The sequence below is a fragment of the Furipterus horrens genome, unplaced genomic scaffold (assembly GCF_987537825.1).
Source record: "Furipterus horrens unplaced genomic scaffold, mFurHor1.1.pri manual_scaffold_7, whole genome shotgun sequence".
NCBI lineage: Eukaryota > Metazoa > Chordata > Mammalia > Chiroptera > Furipteridae > Furipterus > Furipterus horrens.
Window position 1 is genome coordinate 99,190,962 of NW_028327177.1, and position 20,239 is coordinate 99,211,200.

Sequence of the window (20,239 nt, forward strand, 5' to 3'; positions counted from 1 at the left end):
AAAAGACCCCGGATAGCAAAAGCAATCTTGAGACAGAAGAACAGAGCAGGAGGAATCACAACACCAGATATCAAACAATACTACAAAGCCACTGTAATCAAAACAGTCTGGTACTGGCATAAGAACAGACATATAGATCAGTGGAACAGAATAGAGAGTCCAGAAATAAACCCAGGCCTCTATGGTCAACTAATCTTTGATAAAGGAGGAAGGAACATAAAATGGAGTGAGAAGAGCGTCTTTAACAAATGGTGCTGGGAGAACTGGATAGGGACCTGCAAAAAAATGAAACTAGACCACCAACTTACACCACACACAAGAATAAACTCAAGATGGATCAAAGACTTAAATGTAAGCCGTGACACCATAAAAGTCCTAGAGGAAAACATAGGCAAGAAAATATCAGATATCTCATGTAACAATCTCTTCACGGATACATCTCCTAAAGCAAGAGAAATAAAGGAAAAAATAAATAAATGGGATTACATCAAACTGAAGAGTTTCTGCTCAGCAAAAGAAAACATCAGCAAGATGAAAAGGAAACCAACCATATGGGAAAACATATTTGCCAATGACATCACAGACAGGGGACTGATTTCCAAAATATATAAAGAGCTTATACGACTCAACATCAAGAAAACAAACAACCCAATTAAAAAATGGGCAAGGGACCTGAACAAACACTTCTCCGAAGAGGACATACAGAAGGTCCATAGACACATGAAAAAATGCTCAACATCATTAGCCATCAGGGAGATGCAAATAAAAACCACAATGAGATACCATTTTACACCTGTCAGAATGGCCATCATCAACAGATCAACAAGCAACAAGTGCTGGCGAGGATGTGGAGAAACGGGAACCCTACTGCACTGTTGGTGGGAATGCAGACTGGTGCAGCCACTATGGAGAACAGTATGGAATTACCTCAAAAAATTAAAAATGGAACTGCCTTTTGAACCAGCGACTCCACTACTAGGATTATACCCGAAGAATCTTGAAACACCAATTCAAAAGAACTTATGCACTCCTATGTTCATTGCAGCACTGTTTACAATAGCTAAGTGCTGGAAACAACCTAAGTGCCCATCTGTGGATGAGTGGATCAAAAAACTGTGGTACATTTACACAATGGAATACTATGCAGCAGAAAGAAAGAAGGAACTCCTGCCATTTGCAACAACATGGATGGAACTAGAGAGAATTATGCTTAGTGAAATAAGCCAGGCAAAGAAAGAAAAATACCATATGATATCACCTAATACAGGAAACTAAAGAACAACACAAACAAAGGAACTAAATAGAACAAAGAGCAGAATAGCAGTCAATAGGGGGGAGGGGAGAGGGAGAGAAGGGGGATAAGTAAGGGAAGGGTTTAGTCAAAGAACCCGTATAAAAGACTCATGGACATGGACAACGGGGAGGGATATGATTGCGGGAGAGGGGGTGGGTTGGGTGGGGGAGAGAAATTGGGGAAAAGGGGACAACTGTAATTGAAAAACCAAAATAAAAAAAATAAAAAAAAAGAAAGTAACAGGACTGATATACCACTTGTACTAAATTGAGTAGTCCCAGTCCAGTTTATATGAACCTGATTATAGCTTAAGCATTAGTATAATTAATACTAACAGTAAAGTAAAATCTTGTGTCCCACTAAGTTACTATTGTCAAGTGGAAATCTTCCTTGGAATCTTTGGCGCCACTGTTTGTCATAATACGATTCGGAAGGGCCAAAATCAATCAACTGAAATTAACTTGGAGTAAAATCTATTTTCCACATTTGCTCTGTGGCCATTCTGTCTAGAAACATATAGGCTTATTATCTTTATTTTGACTTTTTGGATATGCATTTATATAATCCAACTATGGCTTTTCTACAAGGGCTACTTTGCAGCTGTAGAGTCAGCATGGAGCATCGTTAAACAACTGTGTGGAAAGACTGACTAGGAAAATTCAAACAGTAAGAAAATGGTCAGGAAGCATAGAAACAAAATTCAAAATGAAACACTTTAAATTTACTAGAAGTTTCTTGAAAACTCATTGCTAGCATTCAAGAGAATATCTTGGTGATCACTTCTTCCCCAGCAGCATATAAAGTTTTGTAAAGCACAGAGTTTTTTAGAAACCGGTAAAAAATTTTTGATTTCTTTTTTTTTTTTTTTTTGGATTGTCTGATGACTAGAAAAGTAAGAATATCAACAAAGAGGTAAGGACTATTAAGAAATGAACAACTTAACTTTTAAATACAACAACTAATTTTCATAAAATTTGGGAAAACATAAGCTTGTTATGACCTTAAGTCCAAATATTCTTGAATTTCAAGCTGTTTTAGGAATAAACTACTAGGTGTTTTGTGATATTATATCGCAGTTACTGAAGACCAATATTATTACTCTCCTTACTTAGGTCCATAAATGGTTTATACACACTTTAATTAGTTGTTCAAACTGTGGTCCATAAGTTCCCTGGACCAGAATATCACCTGGAATACTTGTTAAAAATGCTGGTACCTATTTACTTATTCTGTCTTTCTGAATAAAAATCTCAAGGTTGGGGTATAGTGCTTGGTTTTGTAACTAATTGGAATCTAAAGGAAGTCAGTACAAGTTTTTCCCCCTCTCATTGTATTTCCTTTAAGTATAGTCTTGTTGAGTTCAATTTTTGAAGGTATTTAACAGCAACAAGAGTAAAGAAGAGTAAAATAAATATTACTAAAAACAAGAAGGTTAAGAAAATTGAAGCTTTTTATTGTCAGCCTATAAAATAGGTAATACATTTTTCAATATCTCTCTTTGCTTTGTCTGAGTGTAAAATAGGTATCTTGTATAGCATGCTTGTTTTAATCTCAAATATCAGTTATATTAAATCCTCAAGCAAGGCAGAAATGTATAGAACAATCTGCAGAAAGATGACAATTTAAAAGATTTAAATGTCTCACATGAAGATATTCTTCAGTAACACTGTAGTGATATCATTGCTTATTGCAATGTCCATATAAATACGTTGAGGTGAACACTACTACAGGTCTTAAAGCTCTTGTTTGACTTTGCCTTGGCAAAATAAAATATGATTTTACAACATCTGATAGGATGCATTTAGATTCTGATACATTTGTGAGTAGGACTGTCAGAGGATCAAAATAGGGTGTAGAAAGTGACTTTATGGTGGTATCTATAAAGGCAAAGTGGGGAAAAGGGGAAATTTTGTGGATAATTTAGGCAAGTGAGGGAAAATATAGAGTTCTAAATTATTTATCCAGGCTTTTTATGTTGATCCAATCTATCATGGTCATTAGCTCAATTTTAATTTTTCTGTGTAGCTGCCGGCTATAGTGTTTTTCTCTAGTGTGATTCTAGCAGATTCACAGTTAGTGGTCTGAATAAGTTTTAGCAATCTTCTCATTCGTATGCATTGATAATTATAGACATAGTAGTAAACATTTACTGAACATTTATGTGCCAATCACAGCTCTAATTATTTTACTGCTTATTCATCCTTTGTAACAACTCTATGAAGTAGATATTAACATTTCCACTTTGTAGATTAAGGAACCAAGACCAAGACAGCTTAAATAACTTGCACAGCTAACAAGGAGCACATCTAGGACTCAAAATTTTGTGTTTAATTCTAAAGCTTTATTGTTATCAATTATAGTATGCAAAGGACCTTGAAAAAAAGGTTTGATTCAAAGGAAACTTTGGTGTTGTTTTTGATTTCCATTGTGTAGATCAGTTAATAGCAATTAGAATATAAGAAAAAAAGGTTGGAATGCAAGACATAGCACTGGGTGTTGGATTTGGCTTCCTGAGAGGACTCAAAGTAGTCAGTTAAGGCAGCCTACAAGTATGTGAGGGATGAAGCTTGCTAAATGAAAAATGATTGGTGGGAATCAACAGAATTCTGGTCAAGATAGCAGAGTAGGTAAATGATGTGCTCACCTCCTCCTATGATCACATCAAATTTACAACTAAATTATAGAACTACCATCATGGAGAAGCACACAAAGACAAGCTGAACAGAATTCCTATAACTGAGGATATAAAGAAGCCATGTAGAGACTTGTAAGAGGGATGGAGATATGGAATGGGCAGGTCCAACACCCACTGTGTCACTGTGTGGTGATTAAGAATCAGGAGGGATATCTCAGCTCCCTCCTGAGGAACAAAGGCTCCCAAGCCTGGGCATTAGTGCCAGGAAGAGGATTCCCATAATATCTGGCTGTAAAACCAGGGAAGGGCTGAAGGGTAAGGGGTTGGGACAGTTTTCTCCAGGATAAAAGTTCTTGCAGGCATCATTGTTTCTTTGTTGAGCCCTCCCCCTACCCAGTTGGAAGGAACAGTTGCACATCAGATATGTGCTCTCCATTAATGTGGCTAACACCATTCACTCTGCCCTGGTGACTCCCTAAGATTCTGTCTCACCCAATTTACACTCCAAGTGCTTCCAGTGGCTTTCCACACAGATGTCCTGCCTTGGGCCATGCTGCAGACTTTCCTAAAATGTATCATAGGTTCAAAAATCTCAAACAAGCAGTGGATTCTCTTGGTGTGCCCTATAGCTCTTGCTACATTGCCCCAAGCAAGCCTGCCTTAAGTGGTGACCAATCCCAATTCACATTGTGTCTCACAAAAGGTGGTCCCAAACCTGGCTTAACCTATGGCCAATGTTGGCTTGGAACATAGTTTCAACTAAGTGGCCACAAGGTGAGCACAAGTGGTGGCTCACCTCAGCTCATATCATGGTGCCACCAGAAAGGACCAAGCACAGCACTCATGTCAGCCAGCCATGGTTCACAGTGTAGCTCCCTTAAGCATGTCCAAGACTAGCACAGTACCAACCAACCACAGACCACTTTCTAGCTCCCACCAGGTGACCCCAAGAGAGACATAAACAGTAGTTGACCTTGGCCTACACATGAGCCCCTCTTAAGAGGTTCCAGAACTAACACACCTGTTGGATGGCTTTAGACCACACGAGAGTACTACCCAACCAGCTCCACAAATGACATACACAAAGGGTAGACTTGGCTGGAACCAGAGCCGCACTTAAGCATATCTTGCTCTGTGGTGTCAGCCCCCACAAAAAAGCTTGTCTGCTATAGTAATATCCAGCCCTCACAGACAGTCACCCAAAAGGTCAATCCTACCCACTGACATGACAACAGAAAAAAAGGCTCAACTACAACAAGAGGGCATGCACAGACCTCACAATGGACAATGCTGGAGCACCTAATCCAAGTGAATAGGGAGACTATGCCATACAACCACTACATAAGGCCACTCTGTGAAGACTGGGAGATGTAGCAAATTACCTAATACATAGAAACAAACACATGGAGTCAGCCAGTGGAGACAAAGAAATATGCCCCAAAAGAAATAAGAGGATATAACTTGATTAAAAAAATAAAATAAAACAAAACAAAATGGAGACAAGCAATCTACCAGATGCTGAGTTCAAAACTCTAGTTATAAGGATGCTCAATAAACTTAGGAGGAGAATAGATGAACTCGGTGAGAACATCAACAAAAAGATAGAAAACATAAAAATGAAGAGAGAAAACAAAAAAATCCAGTCACAAATGAGGGATATAATAGAGGGAATCAATGGAAGTTAGATGAAGTAGAGGCTCAATCAGAGTTCTGGAAGACAAGGTAGCAGAATACATCCAATTAGAACACCAAAAAGGAAAAAGAATTAAAAACAATGAGGACAGTTTAAGGTACCTCAGGGACAACGTCAAGTGTATCAACATTCACATCATAGGGATACAGAAGGAGGAGAGAACAGGGATTAAAAATCTATTAGAATATAATGACTGAAAACTTTCCTAACCTGGCATAGAAAATATGCATTGAATTCCAGGATACACAGAGAGTCCCAAGAACACAAACCCAAATGGTCTACACAAAGACACATCATAATTAAAACGCCAATGTTTAAAGAGAAAATGAGAATCTTAAAATAACATGAGAAGAGCAATTAATTTTATACAACACAGCTCCCATAAGACTGTCAGCTGATTTCTTTTTATTAACATATGTTTTATTGATTATAGTTACAGTTGTCCCAATTTCCCTTCCCTCTGCTCCCCTCCACCCGGTGGCCCTCCTCCCTCCAGTTGTCCCACACTTTTAGTCCATGTCCATTGTTTGTGCATATAGTTCTTCTCAACCTCTTCCTGTCTATTCCATTCCCTCCTACTATGCTTCTTAATTCCTGTACTATCTCCCTCCCTCTCCCCATCCCCCCTCCCTTCTGACCTCCCCCCAATATGTTCCCCATACCTATAATTCTTTTTCCACTCTTGTTGTCTATTTAGTTTGCCTTTGTTTTGATTCCCTAGCTTTTGTTGTTGGTTCTTGTGATGCAATTTTCATTTTAATGTTTATAGTTTTGATCCTCCTTTCTCTAAACCAGTCCCTGTAACATCTCATATAATAGTGGTTTGGATCTAATGAACTCTTTGTTTTATTTTGTCCTGGAAGCACTTTCTCTGCCCATCTATTCTGAATGACAGTTTTGCTGGATAGAGTATTCGTGGCTGTAGGTTTTGGATTTTCATTACTTTGAATATTTCTTGCCAGTCCCTTCTTGCCTGCAGGGTCTCCTTTAAGAAGCCAGCTGACAGTCTAATTGGGACCCCTTTGTACATGATTCTTTTCTTCTCTCTTGATGCTTTTAAGATTCTCTCTTTATTTTTAACTTTTGACAATTTGATTATAATGTGTCTTCGAGTGTTTCTCCCTGGGTCCAGTTTTTCTGGAACTCTCTGTGCTTCCTGGACCTGTAAGTCTATTTCCTTCCCCAAGTTTGGGAAGTTCTGCCTAATTACTTTTTCACATAATTTTTCAATTTCTATTTCTTCTTCTTCACCCTCTGGCAATCCTATAATCCTTATGTTCGATCTCTCATAGCTGTCTCATAGGTTTCTGATCCTCACCTCACTTTCATTGTTTTCTGTTTCCTCTTTCTGCACTGGGTGACTGTTTGTTCCCTCCCTATGTTCCCGTTTGTTGATTTGATCTCTGGATTTTATTTCCTCACCACTTGTCTCGTATGTGTTTTTGTTCTTTTCAGTATGAGTGGTTTTCAATCCTTTCTTGTCTTGTTCCAAATCTTTTGTTAATTCTGTAAGCCACCTAATGACTATAGCTCTGAATTGAGCCTCTGAAAGGTGTCTTATTTGTTTATCTGTCAAATTCTTTATCTGCTGCCTGGTGAGCTGCGTCACCAGGATTTCTATAGTTGTCTGCCTCATTTTGACAGATCTGCGTCTTGCTTTGCTTCTTGAGCAGGCTATAGGGGGTGGAGCCCATGTACTCATCACAACCCAGCGACCTGCAGCAATCTGCAACCTTTTTCGACGTGCTGTGGTGCTTTGTTTTCACTACCTGGCAACAGACGGCGATCCGCAACCTTTTTCACCATGTTGTGGTGCTTTGTCATCCCTACCTGGCAACCGGCTGCGATCCGCAACCTTTTTCGCTGCTCTGTGTTGCTTTGTGTGGGGGAGGAGTCCAAGATGGAATCCTGCCATTATTCTCCACTGGGAGATTGGGATCCATCCTCCCGCCCTCTAGGTCTCACCCTCCGAGGCAATGCCGGTGCTGCCTTTCCCAGCGTTGGGGTCACGAGCTGCCAGGAGTTGACTACAGCTGGGATTGCTCTCCCTGCCGCTGTCCCTGATGCTACCGCAAACAGCACCAGATTTCCACTCTTCCTACCTGTCTGATGAGCACTGCTGGTTAATAACTTCATATGTTGGGCTTCTGTGTAGTTTTATTTTCTGGAATTTCTAGTTATCTTTTGTTTTGAGATAGTTGTATTCCTTTCTAGTTGTAGAGGGAGACCGAGCATGTCAGTCTAAGCCTCCATCTTGGCCAGAAGTGTCAGATGATTTCTGAACAGAAACTGGGAAGGTCAGAAGGAACTAGTACAAAATATTAAAAGTGATAAAAAGTAAGGACCTACAACCAAAATTACTCTACCCATCAAGGCTATCACTTAGAATTGAAAGCAAGAATAAAGAGTTTCCAAGGCCAGGGAAAGCCAATGGAGTTCTATATGATGAAACAAGTCCATAAGAAATGTCAAAGGACTTCTTTAATAAAAAAGAAAACATAAAAATATAAATTTGAAAACATAGAAAAATTCTTACTGAAAAGGGCTTATTAAAACACTTAGTAAAAGTAGTGGATCCATCAACAATAAAGCTACTACAAAGGATAAAAAGGAAAAGTAGGAAGTTGTGTGTAATTGCAATAATACATTAGGGGGACTTTTGGCCAAGATGAAGGCATAGACAGACATGCTGTATCTCCCTCCACAACTAAGAAGGAATACAACTACCTCAAAACTAGAGACAACCAGAAGTTCCAGAAAATAAAATTGCATGGAAGTCCAACAAAAAAAGGTACAAAGAAGAAATACTTATCCAGACAGGTAGGAGGGGTGGAGCCAGGGCAGAGAGGACGTGGTGTGGTGGTGGTAGCAGTGGCAGCAGTGACAGGCTGACAGAAAGCATAGTTACAGATTTTAAAAAGTCAGGAGGGACACCTGGGGAGCATTCCCAGCTCCTCACTGGACCAAGCAGCTCATAGTCCCAGCACTGGAAAAAATCAAGCCTTATTGCTTCTGTCTGTGCAGACCAGTGGGGATTCAGTCAGAGGAAGAAACTGCCAGTCTCTCAGTGGAGTCCGCTTGATTAAAGGGCTCCCAAGGTTTCAGAACATCCGCAGACCCACCCACTCTGGGAACGACGGCCAGGGCAACAGCTAGAGGGGTGCCAGTCCCATATGGAAGTGGGAGAATTGCCTGGAAAAGGGGCGAGTGCTGGGCAAGCAGCATTGTTCCCTCTCAAACCTCTCCCCCACATATAGCATCACAACATGGTGAAACAGGTCACCCTGTACCAATGAATCCTTAAGGCTCCACCCCTTACAATGTAATAGGAGTGACAGTTCTACCTAAGACACAGAGACAAACAAACAACACAGGATCCTGTCAAGATAAGGAGACAGAGAAGTATGGCCCAAAAGAGAGAATGGATCAAGATTCCTGTGGGAGGACTAAGTGATGAGGAGATAGCCAACCTAAAAGATGCAGAATTCCAAACACTGGTGATAAAGAGCTCATAGGCTTGACAGATATGCTTGAGTATAGCAAATGCATAAGAGAAGAAGTGAAGGCTATGTTAAGTGAAACAAAGAAAAATCCACACAAAACCAGTGGTGAAAGGAAGAAAACAGAATTCAAATCAATGATTTGGAACATAAGGAAGAAAAAACAGTCAACCAGTACAGAATAAGGAAACAGGAATTGAAAAAAATGAGGAGAGGCTTAGGAACCTCTGGGACAACTTTAAATATGCCAACATCCAAATCATGGGGTGCCAGAAGGAGAAGAGGAAGAGCAAGAAATTGGAAACTTATGTGAAAAAATAATGGAGAAAAACCCCCCAAATTTTGCGAAGGAAATAGACATACAAATTCAGGAAGCAAGGAGAGTCCCAGGTGAGCTGGACCCAGAGGGGACCACACCAAGACACTTCATGATTAAAATGTCAAAGGTGAAAGATAAAGAGATAATCCTAAAAGCAGCAAGAGAGAAGTGGAGAGTTGCCTACAAAGGGGTGCCTATAGGACTATCAGCTGATTTCTCAAAAGACTTTGCAGGCAAGAAGGGACTGGCAAGAAGTATTCAATGTGATGAAAGGCAAGAACCTACAACCAAGATTACTCTATCCAGAAAAGCTATCATTTAGAATGGAAGAGCAGATGAAGTGCTTCCCAGACAAGGTAAAGCTAAAAGAGTTCATTATCACCAAGCCATTATTATATGAAATGTCAAAGGTACTTACTTAAGAAAAAGAAGATCAAAACTATGAACTCTAAAATGACAATGAACTCACAACCATCAACAACTTAATCTAAAAAATAAAAACAAAATCCAGCTAAGTAAACCAGAATAGGAACAGAATCATAGGTATGGGGATCATTTGGAGGATTATCAGCTGGGATGGGGAAGGGGAGAAATGGGGAAATGGTGCAGGGATTAAGAAGCATAATTGGTTGGTGCAAAATAGACAGGGGGAAGTTAAGAATAATATAGGAAACAGTGAAGCCAAAGAACTAGTATGACCCATGGACACAAACTAGGAGGGATGGGATTTCTGGAGGGAAGTGGGGTAATGGGTAGAGGGGAACAAAGAGGAAAAAAATTGGAACTACTGTAACAATCAATAAAATATACTTAAAAAAACTCTCAACTAAAAAAAAAATAATACACTAAGGGTTACACAAAATAAAGAAGTAAAAAATGACAACAAAACAGAGGGGGAGAGCAAACAATACAGTGATTTTAGAATGTGTTTGAATTTAAGCAAACATCAGCTTATTAAGGATGACTGTAAATATAGTTTGGCATATACAAAGCACATGGTAACCACAAACCAACATCTTTACAAGAGATGTATGAGAAATAAAAAGAGAGGAATCAAACATAATGCTGTAGAAAGTCATCAATATACAAGAAAAGAGAGCAAAAGAATAAGAAAGAGATACAAAATCAATCAGAAAACAATAAAATGGCAATAACTACATACCTGTTAATGATCACTTTAAGTGTAAATGAATTAAATGCTCAATCAAAAGACAAGGTGGCTGAATGGATAAAAATCCAAGACCCTGTACATGTGTTCTGCAAGAGACTCACTTCAGATCGAAAGACACACAGACTGAAAGTAAAGGAGTGGAAAAGGCATTTCATGGAAATGGGGAAATTTTTTAAAAGCTGCAGTAGCAATATTTGTAATAAAAATAGACTTTAAAACAAGAGATGTAGTAAGAGACAAAAAAGGAAATTTTATAATGATAAAAGGATCAATTCAACAAGGGGATATAGCTCTTATAAACATGTACTTATCCAACATAGGGATACCTATATATATATATAAAGTTTATATTGATAGATGTCAAGGGAGAGATTGACAGTAATACAGTTAAAGTAGGGCAACTTAATACTTCTTTGGCATCCATGGATATCTAATTCATATAGAAAATCAACAAGGAAACAATGGCCTAAGTGACATATTAGTCCAGATAGACTTAATTGATATTTTTAGAATATTTCACTCCAAAGATGCAGAATGTACATTCTTTTCATTTATCATTGTAAGGATAGACCAGATGTTAGGCCACAAAACAAGTCTCAATGAGTTTAAGAAAATTGAAATCATATCATGCACCTTTTTGACCACAATGATATAAAACTAGAAATCAATCACAAGAAAAAAACCTGAAAAATGCACAAACACATGGAGGCTAAATAACATGCTACTAAACAATGTACAGATTAACAATGAGATCAAGGAAGAAATAAAAAGATACCTTGAGAAAAATAAATATGAAAACAGCACATCTCAAATCTATGGGACACAGAGTAAGCAGTACTGAAATGACAATTTATAGCAATACAGGTCTACCTCAAGAAACAAGAAAAGTCACAAATAAACCATCTACCTTTACACCTAAAGAGACTAGGACAAGAACAAAGTACCAAGGGAGGAGAAGGAAGGAAGTAATAAACATAAGAGTGTAAATAAACAAAATAGAGTCTAAAAAATACAAAAGGTCAATGAAACCAAGACCTGGTTCTATAACATGATAAACAAAATTGATAAACCTCTTGCCAGACTCATCAAAACAGAAAGAAAAAGAGGGTCCAAATAAGTAAAACCAGAAGTGAAATAGGAGAAGTAACAACTAACATGAAAGAAATACAAAGGGTTATAAGAAAATACTAGAAACCTGGAAAAAATGGAAAAGTTCCTGGAAACATACAATCTACCCAGTCTGAATCAGGAAGAAATAATAAATCTGAACAAACCAATAAGTACTAATAAAATTGAATGAGTAATCAAAAATTGCCAATCAAATGAAATTCCTAGACCAGATTACTTTATAGGTGAATTTTACCAAGCATTCAAAGAAGAATTAGTATCCTTCTCAAACTATTCTAAAATATTGAAAAGATGGGAAGGCTCCAAACATATTTCATGAGGCCAGCATTACACTGATACCTAAACTAGACAAAGACACTACAGAAAATAAAATTATACACCAATATATGTGATGAACATAGATGCAAAAATCTTCAACAATATATTAGTAAATAAAATTCAGCAATATATTACAAAGATTATATACCATGCCCAAGTGGGATCTATTTCCAGGATGCAAGGCTGGCTCAACATACAGAGATTAATTAATATGATATATCACAAAAACAAAATAAAAAGAAAAAATCATATGATCCTGTCAGCTGATAAAGAAAAAGCATCTGACAAAAGCCAACATCCATTTATGATGAAAAACTCTCAACAATGTAGAAATAGAGGAAATATACTTCTATATATTAAAGGCCATGTATATGACAAACCCATAGGTAATATCATACTCAATGGGGAAGAACTGTGAGCTTTATCTTTAAGATCAGGAACAAAGGCAGGGATGTCTACTTTCATCATTCTTTTTAAACATAGTACTGGAAGTCTAAGCCATAGCAATCAGATAAAAAAAAAAAAGAAATAAAAATTACCCAAATGGAAAAGAAAGATGTAAAACTTATTTGTAGATGACATGGTATTGTATATAGAAAACCCTAAAGAATCCACCAAAAACTATTAGAATAAATGGATTTTATAATGTATCAGGATACAAAATTAATACTCAGAAATCAGTTGCATGTTTATAAACCAATTACAAATTATCAGAAGGAAAATTAAGGAAAACACCTCCCCCATACACACACTTGTAGCATTATGCTAAGTGAAATGTCAGAGAAAGACAAACGCCATATGACCTCATTTATATGTGAAATATAAATTCCTCCCAAAACAAAACAAACAAAAAACTGGGCTCATGAATATAAAGAACAGATTAGTGTATACCAAAGGCAAGGCTGGCGTAAGGGTGGGTGGAGAGTGGGCAAAATGGGGTGAAGGAAATTAAAAGTATAGACTCTCAGGTATAAAATAAATGTCATGGAAATGTAATGCACATAATGGGGATTGTAATTAGTAATAGTGTACTGCATGTTTGAAAGTTGCTGAGAGGGTAAATATTAATGTCTACATCACAAGAAAAAATATATAACTGTATGGCGATAGATGTTAACCAGACTTATTGTGATGATTATTTTTCAACATATACAAATATTGAATCATTGTTATATACCTAAAACTAATATAATGTTATATGTTAATTATATTTAAATTGTTTAAAAAGATATTTTTGACGACTATACAGTTCTAAGTACTCTCTGAGCATAATGAAGGTACTATTACACTCTCTGCTTCCTCTGTTGCATGAGAAATATCAGCTGCCAGTTCAATGCCATTCATTTGAAAGTACTATAATATGTCTTTCTTTTCTAACTGATTTTAGGATTTTTTATTTGTCTTTGTGTCCTGAATATTCAATATGATGTATACAGATGTGAATTCAGTTTTTATTACTATTTATTTCCTTTTGTTGACAGTGTGGAATCAATAAATTGTCCTTCATTTGTTTTGAAAAGTTCTTTCAAAAATTGTTTTAGTCATTTTTCTCCTCTCCTTTTGAAACTGATTAAATGTAATTTATGTAATTTATGTATTTCAAATTCACTTTTGGTCCTGTTTTAAATTATTATCTTTTCTATTGCTACAAGATCTACTTGGTTCTTCTCCCTACCCTTCTGAAATTGCTTAGTCTTTTTGAGTTCTCTTATTCTGACTCAAGTTTAATTTGTTTCATTTAGCATGTTAATTTTCTTTTATAACCTGTATTTTATAATACTAATATAGAGTTTACTTATTGCTCTATTTCTATTCGGTCTTGTTCTGGTGCCACATTTTCTGTGTGTTTCATGATTTTTTGGAACTTTAGAATAATTTTTAAGACCTAATTTGAAAGTGAATTCTCCCAGTAAGAATTTGCATTTATTTCCTCCAGATACCTGAGTGGCACCAATAAGTAGCCTGTGGAAACTTTAAACAAAGTTTTAGGCTTGAGATTTTTAGAATCAGGTAGAAGGAAAAAATTGGACTAAAACAAATATAGATCTAACTTGGGCAAATAAACTTTCAGAGTATATTTATTTTTTTCTTACATATTTCACTGCATTTTATGATGAGCAGCTTCTTTGCAGCCTCCTGCAGAGCTAGGCTCTTTCTTCTAAAATGAGGGTTCCAGCTTACTGCCAAACATTCCTGTTAAACTCTACTTTCCTCTAGCTATTAGATGGAGTATTTTTTTCCTGTGCAACCTGAGAGGTTGGGACAACTGAAGATCAGTTTCACCAAGTTCAGCCACTACCCTCAAGTTTAAAGCCAGCTTTAGTCTACAATTTTATTAGCTTTTTAGTCTTTATTTTATAGATTTATTGATTCCTTTAAACTTTTTGTGAAGAAAAGCTGTAAACAACCAAAATATCTAGCAACAGAGGAATGAATAAATACATTATGTCATATTCATGCAATACAATATGCCACAACAATAAAAAAGAATTAACTATGAACAATAACCAATTGCACACAACATAGATGAATCTCACAATTTTGTTAAATGAAAAAAAATAGACATAAAGAATGAATATTACATAATTTCACTTACATGACATCCAAGAGCAAGCAAAAGCAATCAGTGTAAAGAGAAGCCACATTAATGATTATCCTGACTTGAAGTGTGGGGACTGGTTACGGACTAGAGAATTCCGTGAAGGAAATTGCTGGGGCTCTGGAAATATTCCAGATCTTGATCTGGGTTGGGGGTACACAGGTATAAAAACTCATCCAGCTGTATTCTGAGCATTAGTGTACTTTGAGTGACTTAAAATATGTATGTTATACTTCAATAAAGTGGAAGGGGGGGAGGTAGGTGGAGAAGGGGAGAGCAAATGGGGAAAAATGGGACATCTGTAATAGAAAAACAATAAAAATAAATAAATAAAAACTAAAAAAAAAAATCCTCCAATTTTAGTTGGTTTGGCCAGCATATCTCACCTGCCTTACTATTGCAAATAAATTTCCGAAGGCTTTACAAATATAAAGGATTTATATTCATTACCTACATTCCCAGCATGAAGTTAGAGGATTGGCAATGAGGATATAAAACTGCCACTTCTTCCTTTTTGGCAGTAAGGTTTTAATTCTTTTAATCATGACTTAAACTCCATACTTCATTTTGCTTTTTTAATCACTATCTGAGTGAAAACATTTCATAGAGAAAATGTATTAAGACAAAGTAGTAAGTAATATAATTGCAGATATAATTTCTGAAGGTATAATAAAGCTATCATTTTTATAACAAAAGTCTTGAATATAAATGTACTTTTAATTCTTTAAAAAATGGCACCATGAGGACCACAGACAGTTAGAGCTGAAGGAATGTGATTAAATTTTCTAGTGTCTTATTTCTAGATACCTATATTATTTCAACATTGCACACGCCAGGCATTTTTTTCATGTCTACATGCAGTTTATGTATGAACTACATTTGTGTAAAGCAGTTTATTAATAGAGAAGATTTATTTTATGAACAAAAGAAAAGAGGTAGTTAAATGGGTGTATTTATGGTGTATTTATGTATTTAATAGCCATTGTTTATACATTTGCTAACAGGATCATTAATTTTTTATGCAAATGAAGAACATGAAGTGGGTAACAAATTGTAGACAATGCACGATGCTTATCCACTGCATAGTGGAGGTGCACCTAATGTTTTACTTGTGGAATGATCCATATGTCTTTATATAGCTTTGTCTCCCTCAGCAGGTTTAGCAAAGTACCAAACATATAATAAGCTTTCAGTAATGTTTACAAATAAATGATAATTACCTATCCCTCCTTTTAAACAATAGTTGTCTTTAAAAATTTGTCCTCATCCTTTAGTGACTTTCAAATACGTTTCACAGTAATGTGATGAGAAAAGAATAATATTATAACCATTGTTTTGTTGGATCAAATATTAGAGTGCATTACTACCATTTTTTGTAAAGCAAAAATATGCCTCAGGGTATGAGGGAATAATATTTAACATCAATGGGAACGAACTGTTAACCACTTCATTCCTAAGCATCAAAAATGGAAATCAACAGATATTTATTAAGTACAGTATTTGCAAGGCATTCAGCAGGACTTGGGAGCTGCACCCCTTCATAGTAAGTGGTCTCAAACACACTTTTGGTGTGATGCTCTAAGGGGATCCTAGGACAAAGCTGCCAGTTAAAACTCAGAAATACTTGTTCTGCTGTGGACAGAGATCCAATCTGCTCAATGAGACCACAGTGAATGATGTCTCTCATAAGGCATGATTTCTATACACCTTGGTTTTCACCATCTAATAATTGGGGGTGACAACCTCAGAAGGTGGTTGTTTTAATTGAACAAAACTATTATCTATGTCAAGTGCTCTGCATTTTTACTGGAGCATTTAAAAATGCTCAATAAACATCAGCTATCATAACTATTGCCTTCTTTGACATCTTTTATATTATTAAGTAGTGGCTAAGAGTCTAGGTTTTGGAGTCAGACCTGAGACCTTGTCCTGAATCTGTCACTTGAGAGTTATAGAAGCTTGAAAAATGACTTGATATATCTCATCCTTAGTTTTTCCATTTTCAAATTAGGAATACAAAATTACTCTTAATGTATTCAATTACTGTAATAATTAACTGAGATGATAGATGCCAATCAATACTTCAGTGCAGTGCCTGGCACACAGTAAGTGCCCAAATGATTAAGTGACCATGATGCCTTCTATCTACAAGATGATAAATGTCTCAAGGACAGATTATTCATCTTTATTCATCTTTACTGTATGGTTCATCTCTGAATTTACAGGGTGTGGAATAGAGGAAGAGATATAGAGGGGAGATGAAATGTGAGGTAGCCTTATGTGTCATGGGAGCAGACACTTTTAGGTCAATCAAGGAAACAAGAGAAGACGAAGGAGAGAGTTCTATTTGAATAAAAGAATCTTGCAGAGAATTATTTACTACAACTTTTTTCTAATCTCAGGAAGCCTTGCAGGGTCCTTCACAGAGGAATTTTATCAAATCAGCCAGGCTTAGAATATTGGGTTGGCCAAAAAGATGGAAGAAAACATGCATATTTTTGGCATATTATGTTTTATTATTTCAAAAAAAGTAAAAACACAACTGAAAAATGCAAAAAAAAATTTTTGTGCAGTGTATGAAGAAGATGCTGTAACTGATCAAATGTGTCAAAAAGTGGTTTGAAATGTTTCTTGGTACTATTGGCATTTTGACCAAATACTTCTTTGCTGTGGAGCTGTCTTATTCATTGGAAGACGTTTAGCAGCACCCCTGACCTCTACCCAGTAGAAGCCAATAGCAGAAGATAACCAACATACTCAAAATATCCAAATCAATAAAGTTATTGGTGAAAATGGAAAATGTGTCTTATTTTATGGAAAAAACTAAATGGACTTTTTGGCCAACCCAATTTAATAACATGTTGGAAAAATGCAACTAAGGATCAAGACATCTAAGGCAATTTCAGGTTCAAGACTAACTTTGCTTGAATTACCTGGATATTTGTCCCAGTATCTCATTTAAAATGACAGCTCTGTGAATTGTCTGAACATTAAAAGTATAGTTACAGCTACCAAAATGATGGCACTGAAGACTGCCAAAAAGTAACAGAAAAACAGTAGGAAACAATGAGTTAAATTTATGGATTGGTTTTGTCTTCTTGTCGGTCCCCAGACTTTCATTATCCTAGTAAAAGGCAATTTATATAATACAGCAGTTGTCCTTTTTGCTTACATTCTTAGCTTGGAAACATTTCCCAATAACTAATGTCTCTGGGTTTCCATTTTGATAGAGAAAGGCTTTCTTTTATGGCCTTTATAACTCTCCTGTCTGTTATTCCTCCAAATCTCATATCTTCTTCTCACTGTACTTACTCTATTTAGTAGCGGATGGCCTGTGGATAACTTCAAAAGGTCACGCATACCAGATAACTCCTACCCCACCCACCCCCAAAAAATACCAGAATAAACTATAGGATGCTGAGAGATGAGGAGGAAAGATTTGCTGTTGCAGGGCTGAATTCTCTTATTCCTGTCAATATCTTACTCTGATTTAGAGGTTTTTATGCCCCTCCCTGCTGTCACTTTCATTTTCTCATGTCACCAATGTAAACTTGGAAAAAGATACACTAATCAGGGCTTCTCATTATCCTGTATAGTTGATCTTATTGAAAAAATTATATCACTTGGAAAATGAATGGAGAAGAAAAGTAGTCATCTGTAACTCCTGAAAGCACTGTGTAGCCTAGGCATTCTAGGGGGGGAAATAGGTGAGGCAAATTAAAGAAGTAAAACTCAATTTTTTTCTTTTTACTATTTGACTGCTGAATGCTTTACAGCTTCGTAATTTGGAAAGAGTAGTTCAACGCCTTTTGTGCCTTACTTTATCATGTTATATAATTACATCTGCTAAAGCCCAGCATCTAATTTCTCTTTTTATGCATGTATACCATATATCATCATGAGTGATGTTTCTTTTAGCTATTGCTGGTTGCTTAGCACTTTGGTTTTATATATATATTTTTTCTATCAGTACCAATCCCAGTAATGAGTTTATAAGGCATCTTCTCTTTGTGACTTGCCTTCCTGCCATAAAGAAAAGATCATTGCAAGTAGTACATTATAAAGTCTGTATGCAGAGTTTTCAAAGCAGCCATCCTCCCTAACTTCCTCTCTTTCTCCCTTCCTTTTGTCTGCTAAGTGTTATTATGTTTTATACATATTAAATTTGAATTAATGGCCAACATTTTGAAATTGGACATTTCAGTTAAACTGAGTGGAGATGGCTCATTAGATGGGGGTGGCTGGGGCAGAAGGGGCATGTGCACTTCATTTTGCATAGTTACTATCTTTTCCTTCAAGACTTCTGACACCTGACTTGGTTAATTCACACTCCTTGTCAGAACTGCCAGGGCATTTGAAAGTGTGATTCCTACTCCATGGTGAAGTGATATTTGCTATTCCGCTGTGTTGGCTTCAATTTGAGAAACTCTCATACATGCTAGCTATATTCAAAAGGTGAAATCCATCTGATAGGCTTCATACCTGCCCTATGTTTTAACCTTTTGTTGAAACCATTGCACTCCTGCACTGTGACCTGGAGGGTGAATTACCCGGCACTTTTGGAAGATAGTACATTATAGAGTCACAACCTTAATGGTGTCTGATCTCTTTGGTGCAGATATCCTATTCCTAGGACCTTAAAGCATGATTTCAAAAACAAAAACATGTAGGTAGAAAGGCATTCATTGAAATATTTCTGTAACAGCCAGGAAGGTTAAAAAATGTTAATTAGACTGTTGAACCATAAAAGATATGTTAAGTGAAAAAGGGCAGTTAGAACCAAAAAATCCCTTAACTTAGTCTCAAAAAAGATGTCATATAAGTATTTCTTTTAAAATCAGCTGACATTTCTAAGTGGCATTTTACATTTACTCATTATTGGAAATGGTTTTAATTTCCTAAGACCAATTATACCAGTGAGAGCAGGATGATTACTCATCCAAGCATTGGGTAGCAAGTGGGATTCAGATTGCTTTTAAAACTCAAATTTCCATGTATAATACTTATCTGGATAGTGAAAATTGACAGCAGTCAGTGTGAAAAGGGAAAAAGCAACCCAAAATGAAAATGGCTCACAAATTATCTTGCCAGTCTCCTGAATTGAGATTTCTGAGGGGAAATAAAAAGAAGAAAAAGCTTTATTTTTATGTAGATTTCTAGAAATAATGAGGTAGGCTAAGTCAGCTGAGATAAAACAGAATACTGAGAGTTTTATTTGGTTAATTATTTGCAAAAGAAAGTTATTATGGAAAAGGAACATTAATTATACTAGTTATGTAAATTGATTAAATTATCTATAAAACTTAGTCATTTCTCTACTGCTTTGCAGGAAAGAGACCATGATTTTTGTAGCATTTTCCAAAAGAGCCTGATACAGTATAGGGTTCATAATTGGTGACATTACTATTGTTATGCTGATCAAGTGAGAGGGAAAAAAACTATATTTTATTGATATATATCATTATATAGATAGCACATGTTATATACACACACATATAATTTCCAGGTAATATTTAATATGTTATCTATAATATTGTATATATAGTGTATATATATGTGTATATATATATAATAACTATATA